Genomic DNA, 20,945 nt, shown 5'->3' with positions numbered 1-20,945 from the left:
CCCTGTCGGCCCCCCTGCCCCATCCACCACCCCCTGCTTCCTCTCCCCTGACCGCTCCTGGACCCCTTGCCCCTGACTGTCCCCCACCACCTCATCCAACCCCCTCTCCTTCCTGACTGCCCCCCCAGGACCGCTGCCCCCATTCAACCCCCCGTTTCCCGCCCTCTGACCGCCCCGACCCCTATCCACACCCCCGCCCCCTGACCACCACCCCGAACTCCCCTGCCCTCTTACCGTGCTGCCTGGAGCATCGGTGGCTGGTGGCGGCGTGCTGAGGCTGCGGGGAAAGGGGAGCAGCAGGGGAGGGACTGGGGGCGAGCCTCCCAGGCCAGGAGCTCAGAGGCTGGGCAGGACGGGCCTGCGGGCTGTAGTTTGCCCACCCCTGCCCTGTGCGGAAGTGGGTCATGAACAGTTATTCATGCCTTCGTCATATCTCAGCTAGGCTACAGCAATGCCATATACCTGGGTATGACATTTTCAGCACTTAGGAAATGCCAACTAGTACAGAACACTGCAGCACATCTCCTCAGCAACACAGGCTAGCGTGAGCACATCAGACTCTCTCTCTACACTGGCTTCCTATAGAATTTCAAATCAAGTGCAAGGTCTCCATCCTTATCTTCCAAGCTCTCCATGGCTGTGGCCCAGGATGTCTAAAAGACTACATAAAGCTCCGGGCCGAGGACCGTGTAGACAACTCCATTCCTGTGGCACAATGAAACTCTTCCATAAGAAGAAGGCTCAACTGTGCAGAAGACAAAACTTTCTCAGCAGGTTGTCTGAGACTGTGGAATGAACTCCCCACAGAAACTAAGCACCATCACAAAACTCTCCACATTCCACTCCGTATGCAAAGCACCTTTTTTGCCCTCTCACGTATATGTACCCGTTGCCATGTCTTTATTTTTTAAAACTACCAAACCAAGATACTCCACTGCACATGCTTCTCCCTCTGGGGAGAGGACGAGAGAACTAACACCATGTGACAGATGTGCAGTCACTACTGGAAGGCATTCAGATGCTGTAGGGATAAGCATTGTAGAAAACCCTACGCAGACTAGAATAGATGCCAGTCAGCCACAGTCACCCTGTGCTTCCCATATTACTAAATGGCCAGGGGGTCCCAGCTAGACTAGAGGCATTCTGAGGGTGTCCCAATGTGGAAAATGGAGTTGTGCTATGGAAAAGGCTGAAAACCCTGCATTAGAGAAATCAACACACGTAATATTGTAACTTTAGAGCCAGGTCCTCAGCTGGTGTAAATGGGAACAACTCTATTGACATCATTGGAGCTGCATCCATTTATGCCAGCTGAGGATCTGGCCCAGATAGTGTAGGAATGCACAAAGTCAGGTACAGCTAAAGCAAGCTAAAAATGGTTGCAGTTACTCCAGTATTGCATCTGCTTCTGTGCAGATCCAATGCACTGGAAATGAAATTGCCACACGCAAGACCTGCAAAGTGCATCAGTGGTTTTAGGTTTTAAAATAAAAAGTAAAATCAATATAACCATTATGACATTTTTTAAAAGATTCAGTTTGTTGATTCCCACTGCATATTTCTCTCTTACCTATACACATTTACTTGTACTGAGCTAATTATATGCACATTTCATCTACATCACAACATGGGCACTGAATACTTTGCTTATTCAAAGTGCCATAAGCAACCTCAAAGCAATGACTTTTGTAGGTTATTATAACAGGATCTCCAAATTAGATCTCAAGGGTACACAGAAAGATTATTAAAAAATAGCCAATGATGAAAGAATGACTGTGTTGCTTCTATCTCTGCAGACACCGCCTGAGTGCCTCAGAATGGAACAAAATTCAACCATCCGGGCACTGGCACTTGAGTTCTTGACAGAGATCTCAGGATCTCCCAGAGTATGCTCAACAGCATCCCCAGCCAGCTGAAGGGAAGGGGGAGAGTTCTTTCCCAGCTCAGAGGCCATGGACCAGCTGACCTGTGAGAGATTCTAAAGGACACTGCCAAATTTAGATATGGTGTGCTCTTGCCTGGCTGTCATGACCATCCCGGAAGTCATACAGGCAGAAATGTTTCTCACAGCAGACAGCCAAATAAAGATGATTGTATAGAAGCCTACTTCTACAAGTGCCTTACAAGCTTCCCTCTCTCTTCCCTCCCTCCCAATGAAAATCCTGTCTACGTGTTCTGATGCCACATTCCATTTCATAGTTTTACACTAGTATAATTTGTAACAACTGTGGTATATTCACACCCCACAAGAGAAGGGATGTACCTATGGTAAAGAGGGAGGAGTCGAGTTGAATCGCACTTTCTCTGAATGATACTCAAACAAAATAGCACTTACATAGTATGTAAAAAAGTGAATTGCAGTTTAAAGGGCCAGTCCTGCTCCTACTGAAAGCAATGGAAAAATCTCCATTGTCATGGCATGTTGTGAAGCTTCAGTTCCCCAGAGGAGCCTTCCGGATCCTCTAACAATCGGAGCCTATAGACTCAGACTTTAAGGTCAGAAGGGACCATTATGATCATCTAGTCTGACCTCCTGCCTAACCTATGTCTGAGTTATTGAAGTCCTCCAATTGTGGTTTGAATACCTCAAGCTGTAGAGAATTCTCCAGCAAGTGACCCATGCCTCACACTGCAGAGGAAGGTGAAAAACCTCCAGGGCCTCTGCCAATCTGCCATGAAGAAAATTCCTTCCTGACCCCAAATATGGCGATCAGTTAAACCCTGAGCATATGGGCAAGACTCACCAGTCAGCACTCAGGAAAGAATTCTCTGTATCAGAGGGCTAGCCATGTTAGTCTGGATCTGTAAAAGCAGCAAAGAATCCTGTGGCACCTTACAGACTAACAGACGTTTTGGAGCACGAGCTTTCGTGGGTGAATACCCACTTCGTCGCGGGTAACTCAGATCCCAACCCATCTAACATCTCATCACAGACCACTGGGCATACTTACCTGCTGTTAATCAAAGATCAATTGCCAAAATTAATTGCCAAAATTAGGCTATCCCGTCATACCATCCCCTCCATAAACTTATCAAGCTCAGTCTTGAAGCCAGATATGTCTTTTGCCCCCACTAATCCCCTTGGAAGGCTGTTCCAGAACTTCACTCCTCTAATGGTTAGAAACCTTCATCTAATTTCAAGTCTAAACTTCCTAGTGTCCAGTTTATATCCATTTGTTCTTGTGTCCACATTGGTACTAAGCTTAAATAATTCCTCTCCCTCCCTAATATTAATCCCTCTGATATATTTATAAAGAGCAATCATATCCCCCCTCGACCTTCTTTTGGTGAGGCTAAACAAGCCAAGCTCTTTGAGTCTCCTTTCATAAGACAGGTTTTCCATTCCTCAGATCATCCTAGTGGCCCGTCTCTGAACCTGTTCCAGTTTGAATTCATCCTTCTTAAACATGGGAGACCAGAACTGCACACAGTATTCCAGATGAGGTCTCACCAGTGCCTTATATAATGGTACTAACACCTCCTTATCTTTGCTGGAAATACCTCGCCTGATGCATCCTAAAACCGCATTAGCATTTTTAACGGCTATATCACATTGGCGGCTCATAGTCATCCTGTGATCAACCAATACTCCGAGGTCCTTCTCCTCCTCTGTTACTTTCAACTGATGCATCCCCAATTTATAATTAAAATCCTTGTTATTAATCCCTAAATGCATGACCTTGCACTTTTCACTATTAAATTTCATCCTATTACTATTACTCCAGTTTACAAGGTCATCCAGATCTTCCTGTAGGATATCCCGGTCCTTCTCTGTGTTAGCAATACCTCCCAGCTTTGTGTCATCCACAAACTTTATTAGCACATTCCCACTTTGTGTGTCAAGGTCAGTAAAAAAAGGTTAAATAAGATTGGTCCCAAAACTGATCCCTGAGGAACTCCATTAGTAACCTCCTTCCAGCCTGACAGCTCACCTTTCAGTACGACCCGTTGTAGTCTCCCCTTTAACCAGTCCCTTATCCACCTTTCAATTTTCATATTGATCCCCATCTTTTCCAATTTAACTAATAATTCCCCATGTGGAATCGTGTCAAATGCCTTACTGAAATCGAGGTAAATTAGGTCCACTGCATTTCCTTTGTCTAAAACAATCGGAGCCTATGGTTGCCTTGGCATAAAAAACTTGAATTGTGATGGAAAGGCACTCCACAGCTGCCCCAATAGCAATATAAACAGCTGCTGGAAACATACAGCAAGAGTCTCAGTGAGGATTATAAACAGATTTTGTCCATTTGAAAATATGTTTGGTTCATTTCACAAAGTCTGCAGCTATCATTTCTGGGGTGGGTAGCCGTGAATAGATCCCACAACCACAGTTCCATTGGCAATGTCCACTTCACAATGTTTTGTTTCTGATGTTTTGACCCTGTTGATCCTTTTCCAGAGGTTCTGTACATTGTTTTTAAAGTATCCCACTTTTTTGCTTGCTGCATTGACAGCAAGCTGTGGTGAAACTGGCATGTAGGGTGCACCCCAAAGAATCATCTCACTTCAGTTGCCCCAAATTCTTACACTGACTGGTGCCTTAGACAGTAGTCTATCCCTTTGCTTTGCTGCACATTGGGCTACCCACATTTGCCATCCTTGCCTGTCAACTGTCCTTCTCTCCAAATCTTCCCATTTCATGTTGAGGTGCTTGATGTCATTCAGAACTGTTTGTTTCCATGGTATTCACTATCTTCCTCTCTTTCTTCTTGCGTTTTCTGGCTTCCATTCAAGGGCATTATTTGGTAAGCATTCTTTTTCCATTCTCAGCACATGTCCCAGCCACTGACATCTTCTTTTGTAGATTAATTGAGAGGGTACCTTGTCCAGTATTTTTTCTGACTTCTTCATTCGTCTTCCTATCTCTATATGTTCTTCCCCATATTCTTCTTAGACATGTGTGATTAAATGCATCCAGCTTTTGCGTATCTTTCTTGACAAGCTGCCATGTCTCACTGCTATATGTTGTGATGGCAATAACAATTGCTTTGTGCACATCCAGTTTTGTCTTGAGGGAGATGTTCTGAGTTGTCAGATGTTTGAGTCTTCCAAATGCAGTGTTTGTCTTCCAGATTCTTCCTCTTATTTCCTCAGAACTAGTACCACCTTGACTGAAGGTATGTCCAAGATATGTAAAACTGTCCATTCTCCAATTTTGATTTCTGTCCCTATGATCCCCATTAACATGACTTTACATTTCTTTGCATTGTATCTCAAACCCATCTTCTCCATTACTTCTTTTATTTGGTTTGTGCATTTTTTTTTGTCCATTGGCATCTTTACTGATTTGGTGCACAGTGATGTAATTATCACAGTCAGGAATCAGAATTACATTTAGGAGGGGGGGCAGGCCCATGCTCTGAAATGAACTACTTTTACAACATGTAGATTTATCCCTCAGCCTGCTCCATTTTAAAGAAAGGCCAAGGGAGGGAAAACATTTATTTTGCAATCAATTAATCTTTATTTTATTATTTTTTAAGACTATACAGTCCCCCGAGGGTTCCTCTATTTATAAGGTGTGTGCTTCACAACTCATGGTTTCTGGGAAAGTAGTAAAACTAAAAATTAACTTTTGATGTTTTGCAGCCCAAAGCCAGAATGGTTCATGAGATGCCCTGTAATATGAAGAGCAGAACCTTCAGGGTATCAATAAAAACATGTATTAAAACACAGTTTTTTACTTACAATAAAACTCTTGTTTCTGAACCAAGGGTTTTTGGAAAACACATTGTAATAAAAATATTTCCATGGCTTATGATGTCAATGTGAGTAAGCAAGATAGCCACAGGACTATGTCTTATAAGTACCATATTGTCAAATGAGGTATTGCTTGAGAACACTACAAATGCCATCTCTCATCCCTGGGACGTAGGGGTCACCATGTACTGAATTGCCTTGCATGTAAGCAGCTAGCCCAGGGGTAAGCAACCTTTTAGAAGTGGTGTGTCGAGTCTTCATTTATTCACTCTAATGTAAGCTTTTGCATGCCAGTAATACATTTTAACTTTTTTAGAAGGTCTCTTTCTATATAACTCTATGATATATAACTAAACTATTTTGTATGTAAAGTAAATAAGATTTTTTTAAATGTTTAAGAAGCTTCATTTAAAATTAAATTAAAATGCAGAGCCCCCCAGACCAGTGGCCAGGACCTGGGCAGTGTGAGTGCCAGTGAAAATCAGCTTGCGTGCCGCCTTCAGCAAGCATGCCATAGGTTGCCTACCCCTGAGCTAGACTTTTCCTAGCCCCAGGTGGGTGTGCAAGAGGGCAGATGGCAAAAGGACAGTCCCCTCTGTGCAAGAGCCAGGCAGTTTTTATGCCAGCCAGATGCTCAGATTGGGACTTAATATACCTTCCTAATGAATGATAGAGCCTCTGCCCTCTCTGTGCATTCAAAAGCTCAAAGAAGTGTTGGGTCTTCATCAGAGAGCACTGGGCTGGAACTCCAGAGACCTACAGTCTATTCCTAGCTCTGCTACGGATGTGTCATGTGACCTTGAGCAAGTAACTTTATCTCTCCATATCTCTGGTTCCACTCCCACTCTTTGGCTTGTCTATTTAGGCTGTGAGCTCTTCAGGGCTGGAACAGTTTGATACATTTGTAACAGTGTTGAGCAAAAATGTGACCTCTGGGTATTACCATAATATAATAATCTAGCACAAACCCTTCCAGTGCTGCAGTGAGGATAGTGCAGCTAGGATGGCCACCCATCCCTGACTGGGTGGGACAGCACCAAAATGTGCATTTCAAGTCCTGTTCCAAGGCTGAATGACTCTGGAACAGCATTTGTCCCAAATTCCTTGCAGCGCTGCTCCATGCCTGCCGGAGGCCCGAGGCGGCACCAACTTCTTCTCGGTGGGGTGGAGAGCTGAGGTGGGCCTTAGCCTCCCCTCACCATGAGGCCCCACCCTCTGCTCCCCCCTGAGGCCCTGCCCCGGCTAGGCTAGAAGCCAGAGCTGGCAGTAATAACTCCCCAGGGAGCCTGGGCTGCTGTGGGGAGCCCTGGACCCTCCACCTGCCCTGGTCAGTGCATCCTGGGGGCCAGGACACAAGCTAGTGGCTGCTATTGGGCATCCCAGTCCCCCACCCAGGATAACTGGAGGGGCCAGAGCTCCCCACAGTGGCCCAGGCTCCATGCACAGCTCTTACCACTGCCTGGTTCTGGCTTCCAACCTGGCCAGATGGTGGGATCTCGGCAAAGAGGAGGGGCAGGGGCAGGGCCACTAAGGGGCAGGGCTCCTGCATGTGTCCTGGTTTTGCATTTTGAAAAGGTGGTCACTCTCAGGGCAGCACCATACTCAACATGGATCAATGTTTGTGAAGCACAAGTGAGCCCAATCTATGTATTACAAACAGATGTAGTTTAGCAGCCATCTTTAGTAATTTGCTGTAGGGCAAGGGGAAAGCAAGGGTAGGCAAGAGAGACTGAGAAAATTAGGGAGAAAATGGAGGTAGAAAGACAACTAGATGAAAGGAAGGAGAAGACAAAGAGGATCAGAAGAGAAGATGAGGAGGAAGACAGGCGAGGACAAATATTACTATTATTAATTATTTGCATTACATTAGCTCCTAAAGGCCCAGCTGAGATCAAAAGTTCCATTGTGCTAGGCACTGTACTAACACAAAGTAAGAGATGTGCCTGTCAAAGCTTTTACAGTCTAAATAGACAAGATAAAGGCGGAAGGGGAAAGAGACGTAAAGTGACATCCTCGAAGTCACACAGCATACCAAGAGCAGAGCCTGAGTTAGAACTCATGTCTGTGCCATATCCACTTAACCATGCTACTTCTCAAAAACACATTCTAAAACCAATCCTAGACTAGAATAGTACAACAAACTAGCAGTGAAGTCTGAGGAAAGGCCTAATTCAAGAGGCCCAGAAAGGAAGTTTTGTAGTCCTACTGCTCTAGATACTTGAAATTTCACAAAATGCTCTCTCCCTCTTCCTGCAAAAATCATGGGTTCACCGTCTGAACCGTTGTCCCCGCTTTCCATTACAGTAGCACGTATCCAATCAGGGAACAGAGTCAACAGTATGTGACTAATCTCACAGTGGTAAAACTGATAAGAAAATCATCAATAAAAGAACTATTTTTTACCAAAAAGAAGGACCACTTCTGACAAAGATTTCAGTGAACTTTCATTTTTTCTACCAATGCTATACTGTGATAACTAATAGCAAGTACATACAGCAAATACATTGTGAGTAATTCACAGAGGAAAATGGGTTTGCATGAAACATTCCTTAAATAATTATGAATAGTAAACAAATTTCTGAAAAAACAAACAAAAAAACAAATACCTCAAAGTCTATTCATGAACAATTTGTGAATGGGGAAGAAGGACAAAATTTATCACATTGATTGTCACTTGTTTGCCCAGCCCTGGTCTGTAGAATGTTCTAATTAATTAGTAAATGAAAATCATGTGAAAAGCAGCTTGTTTGTTTCTTAATGGAATAGTGTAAAGATCAGTTGGCCCAAAATGTAACATTGGGCCTGATACTGCTACCAAAGATGACAAATTCCTATTGAATTCAGTAAAATGGGACTGGCCCCCTTTGCAAAGTGTGTGCCATCATGCCACATGTCTATTTTCCTCAAGCCAAATACTTCATCTTCATCTTCTCCTCCTCCTCCTCCTCCCCACCCAATCAATGCCAGAAGCCTACCAGTCACGCACAACTCTGTAACAACAAATTGGCACGTTCACAAAGTAAAGAATCAGATTCCATTTTCAAGCTTCCAGGAAGTCATTTAAGCAACTGTGCAAGAAACCAATGATTTCTAAAACTATGAAAGTATCACGCCTGAAAGTAGCACACAGCGGCTTGCAGAAAATGGTTTTAACATGGCAGAGAATTTGGTGGCGGGAGGGTATTATTTTTGCATTGAGGATTTTTTTTTTTTTAAGTAAAAGTTTTTGGAAATTTGGACCAATTATTATTGCCTTCATATGGGTCTGACCAGCTTCCACTAAAGTCAATGGGAATCCTGGGGGAATGTCCCAGGGTGGAATTTACCCCCTGTAAATCAATGAGAATATCTTAAGTCATGGGACTTGCTTGGCATGACACTGAGCTAGGCTTTTTCCTGCAATGTAACAGTCAGATGGATCCATTCTGGTTTTCTATGGCAAAATGCTCTTGTCATAAACAGATGGTTAAGGGTTAATGTCTCTTTTACCTGTAAAGGGTTAAGAAGCTCAGTAAACCTGGCTGACACCTGACCAGAGGACCAATAGGGGGACAAGATACTTTCAAATCTTGGTGGAGGGAAGTCTTTGCTTGTGCTTTTTGTTTTGTTCGTTGTTCGCTCTTGGGACTAAGAGGGACCAGACGTACATCCAGGCTGTCCAAATCTTTCTGAATCAGTCTTTCCTGTGTCAAAGTTGTAAGTAATAGCCAGGCAAGGCGGATTAGTCTTATGTTTGTTTTCTCAACTTGTGAATGTTTCTTTTTGCTGGAAGGATTTTTACCTCTGTTTGCTGTAACTTTGAATCTAAGTCTAGAGGGGGGACAGGGAGTATGCCAGACACTGAATTTCTGGCTGGTGGCAGTGTTATCAGATCTAAGCTAGTAATTAAGTTTAGAAGTGTTCATGCAGGTCCCCACTTTTGTACTCTAAAGTTCAAAGTCGGGAAAGAAATCTTGACATGGTGGCAGAGGGGGGATTTTTAGGAACCAAAAGCCAGTAGGATTTTTTTTTTCTATCTTTTCTAGCTGCTTGGAAAGCAGCCTGAGAGCAGAGGTGTTAAGTTTTTAACAAGGGTCTTTGTTAAGAGGAGGCTTCAGGCTGTGAGCAAGCAGACAGCAAGAAAGAATTTACAAGTTGAATTGTTTTCTTTCTTTCTACATCTCGGGTATAGCTAGTTAGAAAATCTCTGTTAACCAAGCAGCCCTGAGCGGAGTGCATCCCAGGTTTCAGTGAGCTGCAGAGGGGGGTGTGGCCAGCACAAGAAAGCAGAAAAATGAGTACCAGTGGAGCAACTAACAAACTAGAAATGGCTAGGCGGGAAGCAACAGAAAAGACAATGAACATAAGAGATGGATGGAACTAATTAATGCAGAAATAGCCAGGGAAGAAGCTGACCACCGGAGGGCTTTGGAGCTCCAGAGGGAGGCCCACCAGCAGGCCCTGGAATTAGAAAAGGCTAAGCAGGATGGAACAGCCAACCCTAACAACCCTTCTCCAGGTACTGTTCCCCAACCCAGGAAATTCCCCACCTACAAGGCAGGTGATGATACTGAGGCCTTCTCAGACAATTTTAAAAGGGCCTGCCTTGGGTTCAACATCCCTACAGACCAGTACATGATAGAGCTGAGGCCACAGCTCAGTGGACCCTTAGCAGAGGTGGCGGCTGAAATGCCTAAGGAACACATGAACGATTATGATCTTTTTCAAACCAAAGCCAGAATCAGAATGGGGCTAACACGTGAGCATGCCTGTCGGCAGTTCAGAGCCCTAAGATGGAAACCAGATGTGTCATTTACCCGACACACCTACCACATTGGAAAGAATTGGGATACCTGAATATCAGGAGCAAGTGTTAACTCTCTGGAAGAGTTGTCCCTCCTAATGCAAATGGAACAGTTCTTAGAGGGTATTCCTGAGGAAATAGGAAGGTACATCCTAGATGGGAAACCCAAAACGGTAACTGAGGCGAGGGAGATTGGAGGCAGATGGGTGGAAGTGGCAGAAAAGAAAAATGCTACTAACAAGGGGAGCGAATATCAGAGGGGGCAAACCAAAAATAAACCTTATCACCGGGGGCAACCCAAGACCCCACCTACAACCCAAGGAAAGCCCCAGACACCCTATTGTTCCACCTCTCCAGTCTCCAGCAATCCACCTCGGCCCAGTGACCAGTCAGCTGGGAGGTGTTTTAAATGTAATGAACTGGGACATATAAAGGCCAACTGCCCCAAGAACCCAAACCGAGTACAGTTCATTACACCACCATCACACCAAAGATTCCCAGGCCCAGATGCCTCTCAAATACCCTCGGAGCGAAGGGAAACCTTGAGAGTGGGCGGAAAGAAGGTTATCTCATGGAGAGACATCGGGGCACAAGTGTCAGCTATCCACCAATCCTTAGTGGACCCCAAATTCATCAACCCAGAGGCCCAAGCAACAATTCACCCATTCATGTCAAAATCTGTAAACTTGCCTACAGCTGAATTGCCTGTCCAGTACAAAGGCTGGTCAGGAATGTGGACTTTTGCAGTCTATGACAATTATCCCATCCCCATGCTACTGGGAGAAGACTTGGCCAACCAGGTGAAGCTGGCCAAGAGGGTGGGAATGGTCACACGCAGCCAGGCCAAGCAAGCTTCCACACCCATCCCTGTTCCTGAGCCATCCACAAGGGCCCCGTCTGTGTTACCAGAGACCCAGACAAAGGTGGTAGAACCAGATCCCCTGCCAATGACTGCAACAGCCATAGTGCATCCAGTCCCAGAACCGGAACTGGAAAAGCAACCAGCACCAGAACCGTTGCCAGCACTGATGCCAGCGCTTGCAAACCCATCTACCATTCCAATGCCAGAGGGCACCAGCGGGCCTGAACTGGGAGAAGCAGCAGACAACCTTACCCAAGAGGCTCAGCCAGAGCCTGAAATATCACCTAGTGCACCAGTGGACAGTGGTTCACAGTCAACGAAAACAAACCCATCACCTACATCGCTTCCAGAGGGACCAAGCCCAAGTCCACAGTCTAAGGAGGAACTGATGTCTCCAGCCTCAAGGGAACAGTTCCAGGCTGAGCAGGAAGCAGATGACAGCCTTCAGAAAGCTTGGCATGGAGCACTCCACCACCTCTCAGCTCCTCTAACTGATCCCGGTTTGTTGTAGAACAAGGACTTTTATACAAGGAGACTCTTTCTGGTGGACACCAGGAAGACTGGCGTCCTCAAAGACAGTTGGTAGTTCCAACTAAGTACCGGGTAAAGCTCTTGAGCTTAGCTCATGATCATCCCAGTGGCAATTCTGGGGTGAATAGAACCAAGGACCGGTTGGGGAAGTCCTTCCACTGGGAGGGAATGGGCAAGGACGTTGCTAATTATGTCCAGTCTTGTGAGGTGTGCCAACAAGTGGGGAAGCCCTAAGACCAGGTCAAAGCCCCTCTCCAACCACTCCCCATAATTGAGGTCCCATTTCAGCGAGTAGCTGTGGATATTCTGGGTCTTTTCCCAAAAAAGACCCCCAGGGGAAAAACAATACATACTGACTTTAATGGATTTTGCTACCCGATGGCCGGAAGCAGTAGCTCTAAGCAACACCAGGGCTAAAACTGTGTGCCAGGCCTTAGCAGACATTTTTGCCAGGGTAGGTTGGCCCTCTGACATCCTTACAGATTTGGGAACTAATTTCCTGGCAGGGACCATGAAAGATCTGTGGGAAGCTCATGGGGTGAATCACTTGGTTGCCTCCCCTTACCACCATCAAACCAATGGCCTGGTGGAGAGGTTTAATGGAACTTAGGGGCCATGATATGTAAATTCGTAAATGAACACTCCAGTGATTTGGATCTAGTGTTGCAACAGTTGCTTTTTCCTACCAGGGCTGTACCACATCCCAGTTTGGGGTTTTCACTATTCAAACTTGTGTATAGCCCGAGGTTAAGGGGCCATTACAGTTGGTGAAGCCTCCCAAGGCAACCCAGGGAGGGGAAAGTCTAGGGGGTAAGGGAGGACAGGGAGTGCACCAGACACTGAATTTCTGGCTGGTGGCAGTGTTACCAAATCTAAGCTAGTAATTAAGCTTAGAAGTGTTCATGCAGGTCCCCACTTCGTACTCTAAAGTTCAAAGTGGAGAAAGAAACCTTGACAGCTCTCTTCCTTTACTATACTCACTGGCTAATTTACATGTGTTCCTCTTTAGTTTGTTTTTGGTGGCCCTGAGCACTAGACCCTGTCCAGACAAGCACTGGAGTTAGAAGAGGCCCCTTTACAGCTATACAGTACTATGTTTCTACAGCAAAGGAGTTTAGCTGTCAGACTAACAGAAAAGGTCCTGAAGGGAAGACTGGGGAGAAAGGGGTCATGGATGGAGGAAATAGAGGTTCTTGTAATGCAGAGGGAAGGATACCTGTCTGATATAAGAGGGGAGTGAAGAGACAATGGGAGGAGGACACCTTGAGCAGTGGAGATTAAAATATGTGAAAAGAAGGAGTGGTGCAGGTGTAGGTTGGAGTGGGCGGGGGTGAGAGAAGGAAAGAGACAGCCAGACATCCAAAATATTTCCTCAGAACTCTTGTAAGCTTCAGACTAAAATCAGCTGTGCAACCTCTGGCCCCAATGAAGAGATAAGACACAACAAACTTTGAATTGACTTAAAATATTCAGTTTTTAAATCAGAATAATATTTCTTATGGTGGTTTCACAAGCCTTGTCATTAACTAGAACAAAGGTATAATTCCACTCACACAGCACAAACATGTTAATGCAATGCAAACCCACCTCACTTTGGCACAAAGAGACCTATACCTAAGGACAGCAGGGACAGCTTCCACTGAACTCACCTCTGATAAAAAGTTATGGTACCTACATGTCACATTATTTTCTGAAAATAACTTAATTACATTGGGGTCAAATGGCTTTGATGTCTGTGAAATGAAGACAAAAAAAATTCTACTTTACATGTCTTCCCCACTGCTAGTTTTAGGCATGTGTTCAATACCAATGGTTTTTAATAACCTGAGATACTGATTGCTGTTCAACCGGCCAGGAAAAGGGGATTCCCCGCTCCCCCCCTCCAAAAAAAAATAAAAATGAAAATTTTATTTATCGAACATTTTCAATAATTTTCATATTTCTGTAAAAAAATAAACTAAACTCCCGAAAACAAACATTTTTCCATTTTCAGCAAACAAAATACAAATAAATATAGCCAGTCGGTCAAAAATATTCAGTTTTACTGAAAAATTTTGCCAAGAAAGCCAATTTTTTTTGTTTTGGTTGTTGAAAAAACATAGTTCTCGAATTCAATTAGGTTCTGAAAAATTCCATTGAAAACAGACGTTTCTCATGGAAATTTCTATTTTGACCAAAAAAAAAAAAAAAAAGACATTTTTCACTGAAAAAACATTTTTAACAAAACCCTTCAACTAGCTCTGATTGCTACATATATATTGATATGTCATTCTGGTGTAATTTATGTTGTGGAAGCTCTGAAAGCTACCTCTTCAAAATTAACCCTGTAATTAGCATCACATACACTGTCATAGGAAATCAGAAAACATAGGCATTGGTGCAGTGTAAATACCTAGACTAGAGAGGATAGAAATAGAGACTTTGGTTCAGCAAAGTACATAGGCATGTATATAACAAAGTATAGGAGTACTGTAGAACCTCAGAGTTACAGACACCTCAGTAATGGAGGTTGTTTTTTAAATGTTCGTAACTCTGAACAAAATGCTATGGTTGTTCTTTCAAAAGTTTACAACTGAACATTGACTTAATACAGCTTTGAAACTTTACTATGCAGAAGAAAAATGCTGCTTTCAATCATCTTAATTTAAATGAAACAAGCATGGAAACAGTTTCCTTACCTTGTCAAATCTTTTTTTTTAAACTTGCCTTTTATTTTTTTTAGTAGTTTACATTCAACACAGTACTATGTTGTATTTGGTTTTTTTCTTTGGACTCTGCAGGTGCCTAGTTGTGTACTTCCAGTTTCACAGGAGGTGTGTGGTTCACTGGTTAGTTCTTAACTCTGGTGTTCGTAACTCTGAGGTTCTACTGTAGTTCTATTAAGTCCATGGGACTACGCATATGCTTTTCGTAACACATGCACTCAAGTACCTTGCTTTTTCAGGGCTAGAGAAAAAAGTAAATATTTTTGTCACCTAACTGACACTTTCTTCAGACACATAATTCTCCTTAGTTAATGGATAGGGTTGAACATTAGGTCAACATTTTGGAATACAGTAAGAAGATAGTTTCATTAGTTTACAATGACAGTTGATAGTTGCACTGTTTTTGAGAAAAGAATTATACTCCCAAGAGGACAAATATCAAACTCTACATCAACTCACACATGAGAGTAACTCACTTGATCTTCATCAGAAATTACAGAAAATCTCTGCTTAGAGGAAAAAATATAGCTACTCAGAACATCATGTGCACATGAGAACGCAAAGATCCAGCAGATGAGAAAGCAAAGCTCCAACAGATTCCAATGTTTCTTCTGGAATAATAAAAGCTGATGTATTATTTGATTGAAGGTATTTTTTAAAAAACATCTGTTAGCACCATCATTCTGTGCTCTGCTGTATGTTACTTGCTCTACTGTATGCAAAATAGCTTGCATTACTATATTGTACAATGACAATATAAAAGAGCTGAAAATATTTCAAAACTGGCCAAAGATGCTGAAGTCATCGCCACCCTCCAAACCTTATACAGATGAGGTGTACCGCAGTAATTGTATGGTTGTTATGTTATCTTTCATCCTGAACACACTGTAATCTATTTCTATTAGACATTACCATTATATTGGGAATTAATGTACAGTTAAAGCTGTGAACATATGACAATCAAGTTGGATATTTTAATGTAGCTGATGTCTGCTTACAACCTTATACTTCATAGAAATTCTGGTACCAGGGAATTCTCTAATTGTTTTTTCTTAGATGTGATTTATTTACATTGAGTGCGGCAAACTTGCTGTAGATTGTTTTGTTTTGTTTTTGATAGAGATGATATGCAAAATTACCAAATTTGGGCCCCTAAAGTTTGGTTCCTAAGTAAGTGGCCTGATGTTAAGAGTCACTCAACACCCACAACTCCCACTGAGAATGCAGCATGTCTGAAAAATCAGGATACTGACTGTTGGCCACATTTTTAGAGGTAATTTAGGCACCTACCTTCCATTTATTTCAATGGGAGTTGGACGCCTAAATACCTTTAATAATCTGTCCCCCTTTATGTCTCAATATGAACTGGAGTATCTAGTTTTAGATATCCATATTTGAAAAGTTTGGTCTATAACTTACTATAATTATAGATGTGATGTAAAGAGAACATATGGGTTACAGTAAAACACAGACATCTTAGTAATCAGTTCACAAATTCTGCCAGCAGAGTTTGCAACTACCTTGAATTGGAGTAATTAAGCAAAATCAAGTAAGATCACCCTTGAATCCCAGTGGTTCATCCAGTGGGGAATAACACACTCTGCCAAACCTTGGACAAGTGTGTTATATATTTGAAGTCAAATGTTCTAAGGTTCAAAACATCCACAGATGTTCACCCTGCCTTCTGAAAATCAGAGTTCAAAATCCTTGATCAGTTGGGAGCAGTTGCAGCCAAGAATGGCTAGCTGCCATTGGTTACAAGAGCCCACTCATTCACTGTGCTAAATTAATTCATTTTGTTGTTACATTATGTTTCTTGTTGACCCAATTCATGTCACTTTAGTTAATTAAAGAGGCATCATTGGCTTATTTGGGTCTTAGAACATAAAACCTTTCACAAACACAAAAATCCACTTTGTAAAAACACATCCCCTTCTTAATTATTTTGATGAAAAGAAAACACACTGTTCATGTCCAAAGATTTCAACTTGTCAATTACTATTCTTTAAAAAAAACAAACACTATGCTTCAGATATCATTTGATAAAAAATAGTTTGCTGGATTTGTTTTTTATTCCCCTTCTGCAGAACTTGGAGCTTAAGGGTTAACATACAATAGGAGGCTCTGAGATGAACCAGGATAACTGGATGTAAGAGTATTATGACATGAACATTTAGCTCTGGTTCTCATCTAAGGAGCTTTTAGAAGTTTTTGCAGATATTACTGCAGAGGGGAAGGAAAATGACTTCTAAATCTAATCAATAGAGAAGCATGATCAAGCCCCATGACACTAGACAGATGAACAGAAAAGCCATAATTAGGTGTCCTTAGTCTCTTTGAACATCATGTAGCTTTTATAAGTTTTTTTTTTGATGCTGTGGACCTAACTCTGTACTTCCTCATTCTGAATTTCAGACAGTACAGGAGAAATTATCACTGATCTATAAGGTAAAAAATCATCAGGCCCTCCCAATTAAAGTACTAGTTTTTTCCATACTGCAGGCCCCGTGATTGCCATGCAAATTAGATTAACTATTGTGTGTGCCTTTAGCAGCCAAGGAACCTATGTCAAAAAAAGGAAACAACAATCCCAGATTCCACACTTGAAAACAGTTTATCATCTAGTAGTTTAGTGCCTGCTCCTGCTCCCATTGAAGTTGATGGCAAATCTGATTTCTGTGGCATGGGATCATCAGATCCTTAGGATTCAGGATGCATTAATTTTCACCATATCTGATATTTGTGATGTAGACCAGAGCTCTGAAAGGGATAAGTTTCAGAAGAATAAACTCATGTTCAGATATGACTTGTTCTGGATTGAATTCAGATGCCCTTCTTTTTATTTAAAGCAACACAATGCACAACACCTGAAGGAGTAGCCAATTAAGTGGTAAAACCTTCTCCGCCTTGCTCCTGCTGATGGCAGTGCAACTAGGGGAGAATTCTACTGTAGACACAACTGCAGTGTAAACAGATGTGCTGCTGCCCCCAGTCAACACAGCCTTGCAAAAAAACTGCCTCCAACCAAACAACAGCAAGAAAAGTGGGGACTCATAGCTCCCTGACCCGCTCACATCAGTGATTTATGAACTGCAGGGCATAATTGCAACCATCTCAATACTAACTTCATTAAGTACAAAAAAATCTCTTCTTTTTAAAAAAAAAGAGGCAAAGCAAAAAAGCACATTCATAGAATGAGTTGCAGAGTTAAAATGACAAACAGTCAGGCACTATAGAAAATTCCAACAGCAGCATTAACTTGGCTGCATTGTGCAGAGAATACCTAATGTCTTCTATTGATACATTACTGCTTAAGTTATAACGTGTATTATAAGACACAGACTATGCAACACGGCCTAGTTAATGTAGCTACTGGAGCCTTAGCTTTTTCCTTGAAATCTGTGGTTTTAACTGTGCAGCTTCACTGTGCACTAATACAAAGCTCAGTCTTACCATTAAGACACCACCTCTTCTGGAGTTCCCAGATGAACATGGAAAGCACATAGATTGCAGCATCAGGGTTGTGCAGCCACTTTCCCCATGTGTATCCATGCCATTCTCCCTCCTCCCTAACCCCTGTGAGGCACAAGGCCAATCCTCAGCTTAAAGACTGTAATTGTGAGGCAGGCAGGTATGAGGGGAAGCTCCTTGCACCATCTTTCCACTCTGCCCATAAGCACAAAGGCTAATCACAATGTAGCCTGAAGTTTTGGCATTTAATGCAATCAAAAGCATGTCATTAGTATACAGTGTCACCTCCCGCTATGCCATACTTCAAAACTACAGCATTTCCTTTCAATGTAGGGCTCATGAAAGGTACCAGACTAATTGCTCTGCAGACTGCAGTTTTCCATGTAGCCCCAGAGCAGACCAAGAGCACAGCTGTGGTTAGTTCAAGTTTCTATGAAATTTCAGCCTGATCCCAAACTCCTTACTCTAGCGTCAAGGGGAGTTTTTCCTGAGACATGCCCTTTGATCCAGGTCAACGTGCAGTGCTGTGAGAGGACTCCTCCTTACTTCATCTTTTCCTTACCATTGAAGAAACACTGTGTTTACAAGGGAGCTACAGAAGATGAATGAGCTAGTTCTCATTGACACTATTCTGGCAGCAAAAAAGGGGCTGTTAAATAGGCCTAAATTATATCATTGGAGATGTAATTTCTGCCCACTTTGAGGCCAGAGCAGGGTAAAAGGGATTTAATGTAAATAAGAGGCAGGCTCCAAAGACACTTTTTTTTTCATTGCAAACTGTAAAACCAATATTCTAATGTTTGTTTCTAGGGCTATATTTTAAATAGATACGCAGCAGTGGATGTAGTGATTGGAGATCTAACAAATTCACTGTTTGTGGTTACTGACCAAGTTCAAAACCAGTCCTAGCAATTAATTTGCTCTGAATTACTGCTGTTCCACATATTTAATTAGGTATAAATCCACCTCCAAGAAATCAGAGAGCTATACTAGAGAACAATTACCTAAAAACATGGTTATAAATCAGGCAATTGAAATTCACTTAATACAAGCCACATGGCAGCCTTCCAGAACAAACAATCCCTTGGATTTAATTTTAAAATCTATAATGAAAAATCTCTTCACCTTAGCACTGAGACTTCCCTTTCTCTCCACAGAAGAGAGAAATCTTCTTCAACGATCCTCCTTTGTGGCACTTAATTGTCAAAGGGACCCTTTCTGTTATTGTTACATTGCAAAGCTAACAAATTTACTTTGCTCACTGAAGTCAAAATTGTATTTGAGAAAGATGGACTAATAGGCCGCTTCCACCTTAATTGAATTGGTTCGTTAGCACTGACTCCTCACTTGGTAAGGCAACTCCCATCTTTTCATATGCTGTGTATTATATCTCCCTACTGTATGTTCCACTCCATGTATCTGATGAAGTGGGTTATAGCCCACAAAAGCTTATGCCCAAATAAATGTGTTAGTCTCTAAGGTGACACAAGGACTCCTTGTTTTTGAACTACAGCAATAGACTGATGTCCAGCAATATACTCCAGAAGACTTGCCTCCCATAAGAGCATGCATCACAGAGCATCTCGAGTGAAAGTACAACTTGTCATAAGTTAAAGGGAGACTGGCAATGTTATGAAAATGTTTATGGATAGAAAACCTGCTTCTGGCCCAGCACTAAATCCTGCCTACCCCAGCACTCAGGCAGGAGTGCTTTGGAGAAGTTCCACTTTTGGTGGAGAAGAGCTAATATTCCTCTGACAAGTGGATTTTTTTCCCCTGTAGCTGCTCAGAAGTTTGAAATGTTAGAATAAGTCTTCACAGTGGGCTAGCAAGCCCAGTAACTACCCAGGGCCCACCACCTGTGCAGAAGCCCACACTGTTACTGTCTTCACTGCTAAGATTACCCACACTAGCTGTATTCCAGCTAGCTCAGGTAGACCAGCTTTTGCTCTGTGGACGTACCCTGAAAAGTGCCAAAGGCAGCCCAGCCCTGTGCTGTTTTCCTCAGTCAGGAAGATGGTGGTCATGAGGTGGGGGCTTCACAGTAACAGAGGTGTAAAATGGGGGAGGGGCTAGACAGATCTTCTGTGCCTGAAAGAGGACTGGGGTGGGCAAAGGGAATTTCACAATTGATTGTATTTAGCTTTCAAATGAGGTGTTGAGCCATACAGCCTGGCTTATTTATGTGTCCTTGTCATAAACAGATAGCTAAGGGTTAATGTCTCTTTCACCTGAAGCACCTGACCAGAGGACCAATCAGGAAACCGGATTTTTTCAACTCTGGGTGGAGGGAAGTTTGTGTCTGAGGTCTTTGTCTGTCTGCCTGCTTTCTCTGAGCTTTGGAAAAGTAGTTCTGTTTTCTAATCTTCTGTTTCTAAGTGTAAGGACAAAGAGATCAGATAGTAAGTTATATGGTTTCTTTTCTTTGGTATTTGCATGAATATAAGTGCTGAAGTGCTTTGATTTGTATTCTTTTTGAATAAGGCTGTTTATTCAATATTCTTTTAAGCAATTGACCCTGTATTTCGTCACCTCAATACAGAGAGACCATTTGTATGTATTTTTCTTTCTTTTTATATAAAGCTTTCTTTTAAGACCTGTTGGAGTTTTTCTTTACTTCAGGGAAATTGAGTCTGTACTCACCAGGGAATTGGTGGGAGGAAGAAATCAGGGGGAGATCTGTGTGTGTTGAATTTGCTAGCCTGATTTTGCATTTCCTCTGGGTGAAGAGGAAAGTGTTTTTTGTTTCCAGGACTGGGAACGGAGAGGGGGAGTCACTCTGTTTGGATTCACAGAGCTTGTGTCTGTGTATCTCTCCAGGAGCACCTGGAGGGGGGAAGGGAAAAAGGATTATTTCCCTTTGTTGTGAGACTCAAGGGATTTGGGTCTT

General features: G+C 42.7%; 1 long non-coding RNA gene across 3 annotated transcripts in view; it reads right to left on the bottom strand.

The window, feature by feature from the left end:
- LOC127037790 (uncharacterized) overlaps window positions 1-14,828 on the bottom strand; it is a 66,199-nt gene extending 51,371 nt beyond the window's left edge. For all 3 annotated transcript variants that reach the window (XR_007770461.1, XR_007770464.1, XR_007770462.1), the window contains exon 1: window positions 14,558-14,828. This is a non-coding gene — a long non-coding RNA (uncharacterized LOC127037790). The remainder of the gene's footprint in view (window positions 1-14,557) is intronic.
- Between the last annotated feature and the right edge of the window lie 6,117 nt (window positions 14,829-20,945).

The sequence above is a fragment of the Gopherus flavomarginatus genome, chromosome 1, assembly GCF_025201925.1.
Source record: "Gopherus flavomarginatus isolate rGopFla2 chromosome 1, rGopFla2.mat.asm, whole genome shotgun sequence".
In the NCBI taxonomy this organism is placed as follows: Eukaryota; Metazoa; Chordata; order Testudines; family Testudinidae; genus Gopherus; species Gopherus flavomarginatus.
Note: the sequence above shows the minus strand (reverse complement) of the source record. Positions and strands in the feature narration are given on the sequence as shown.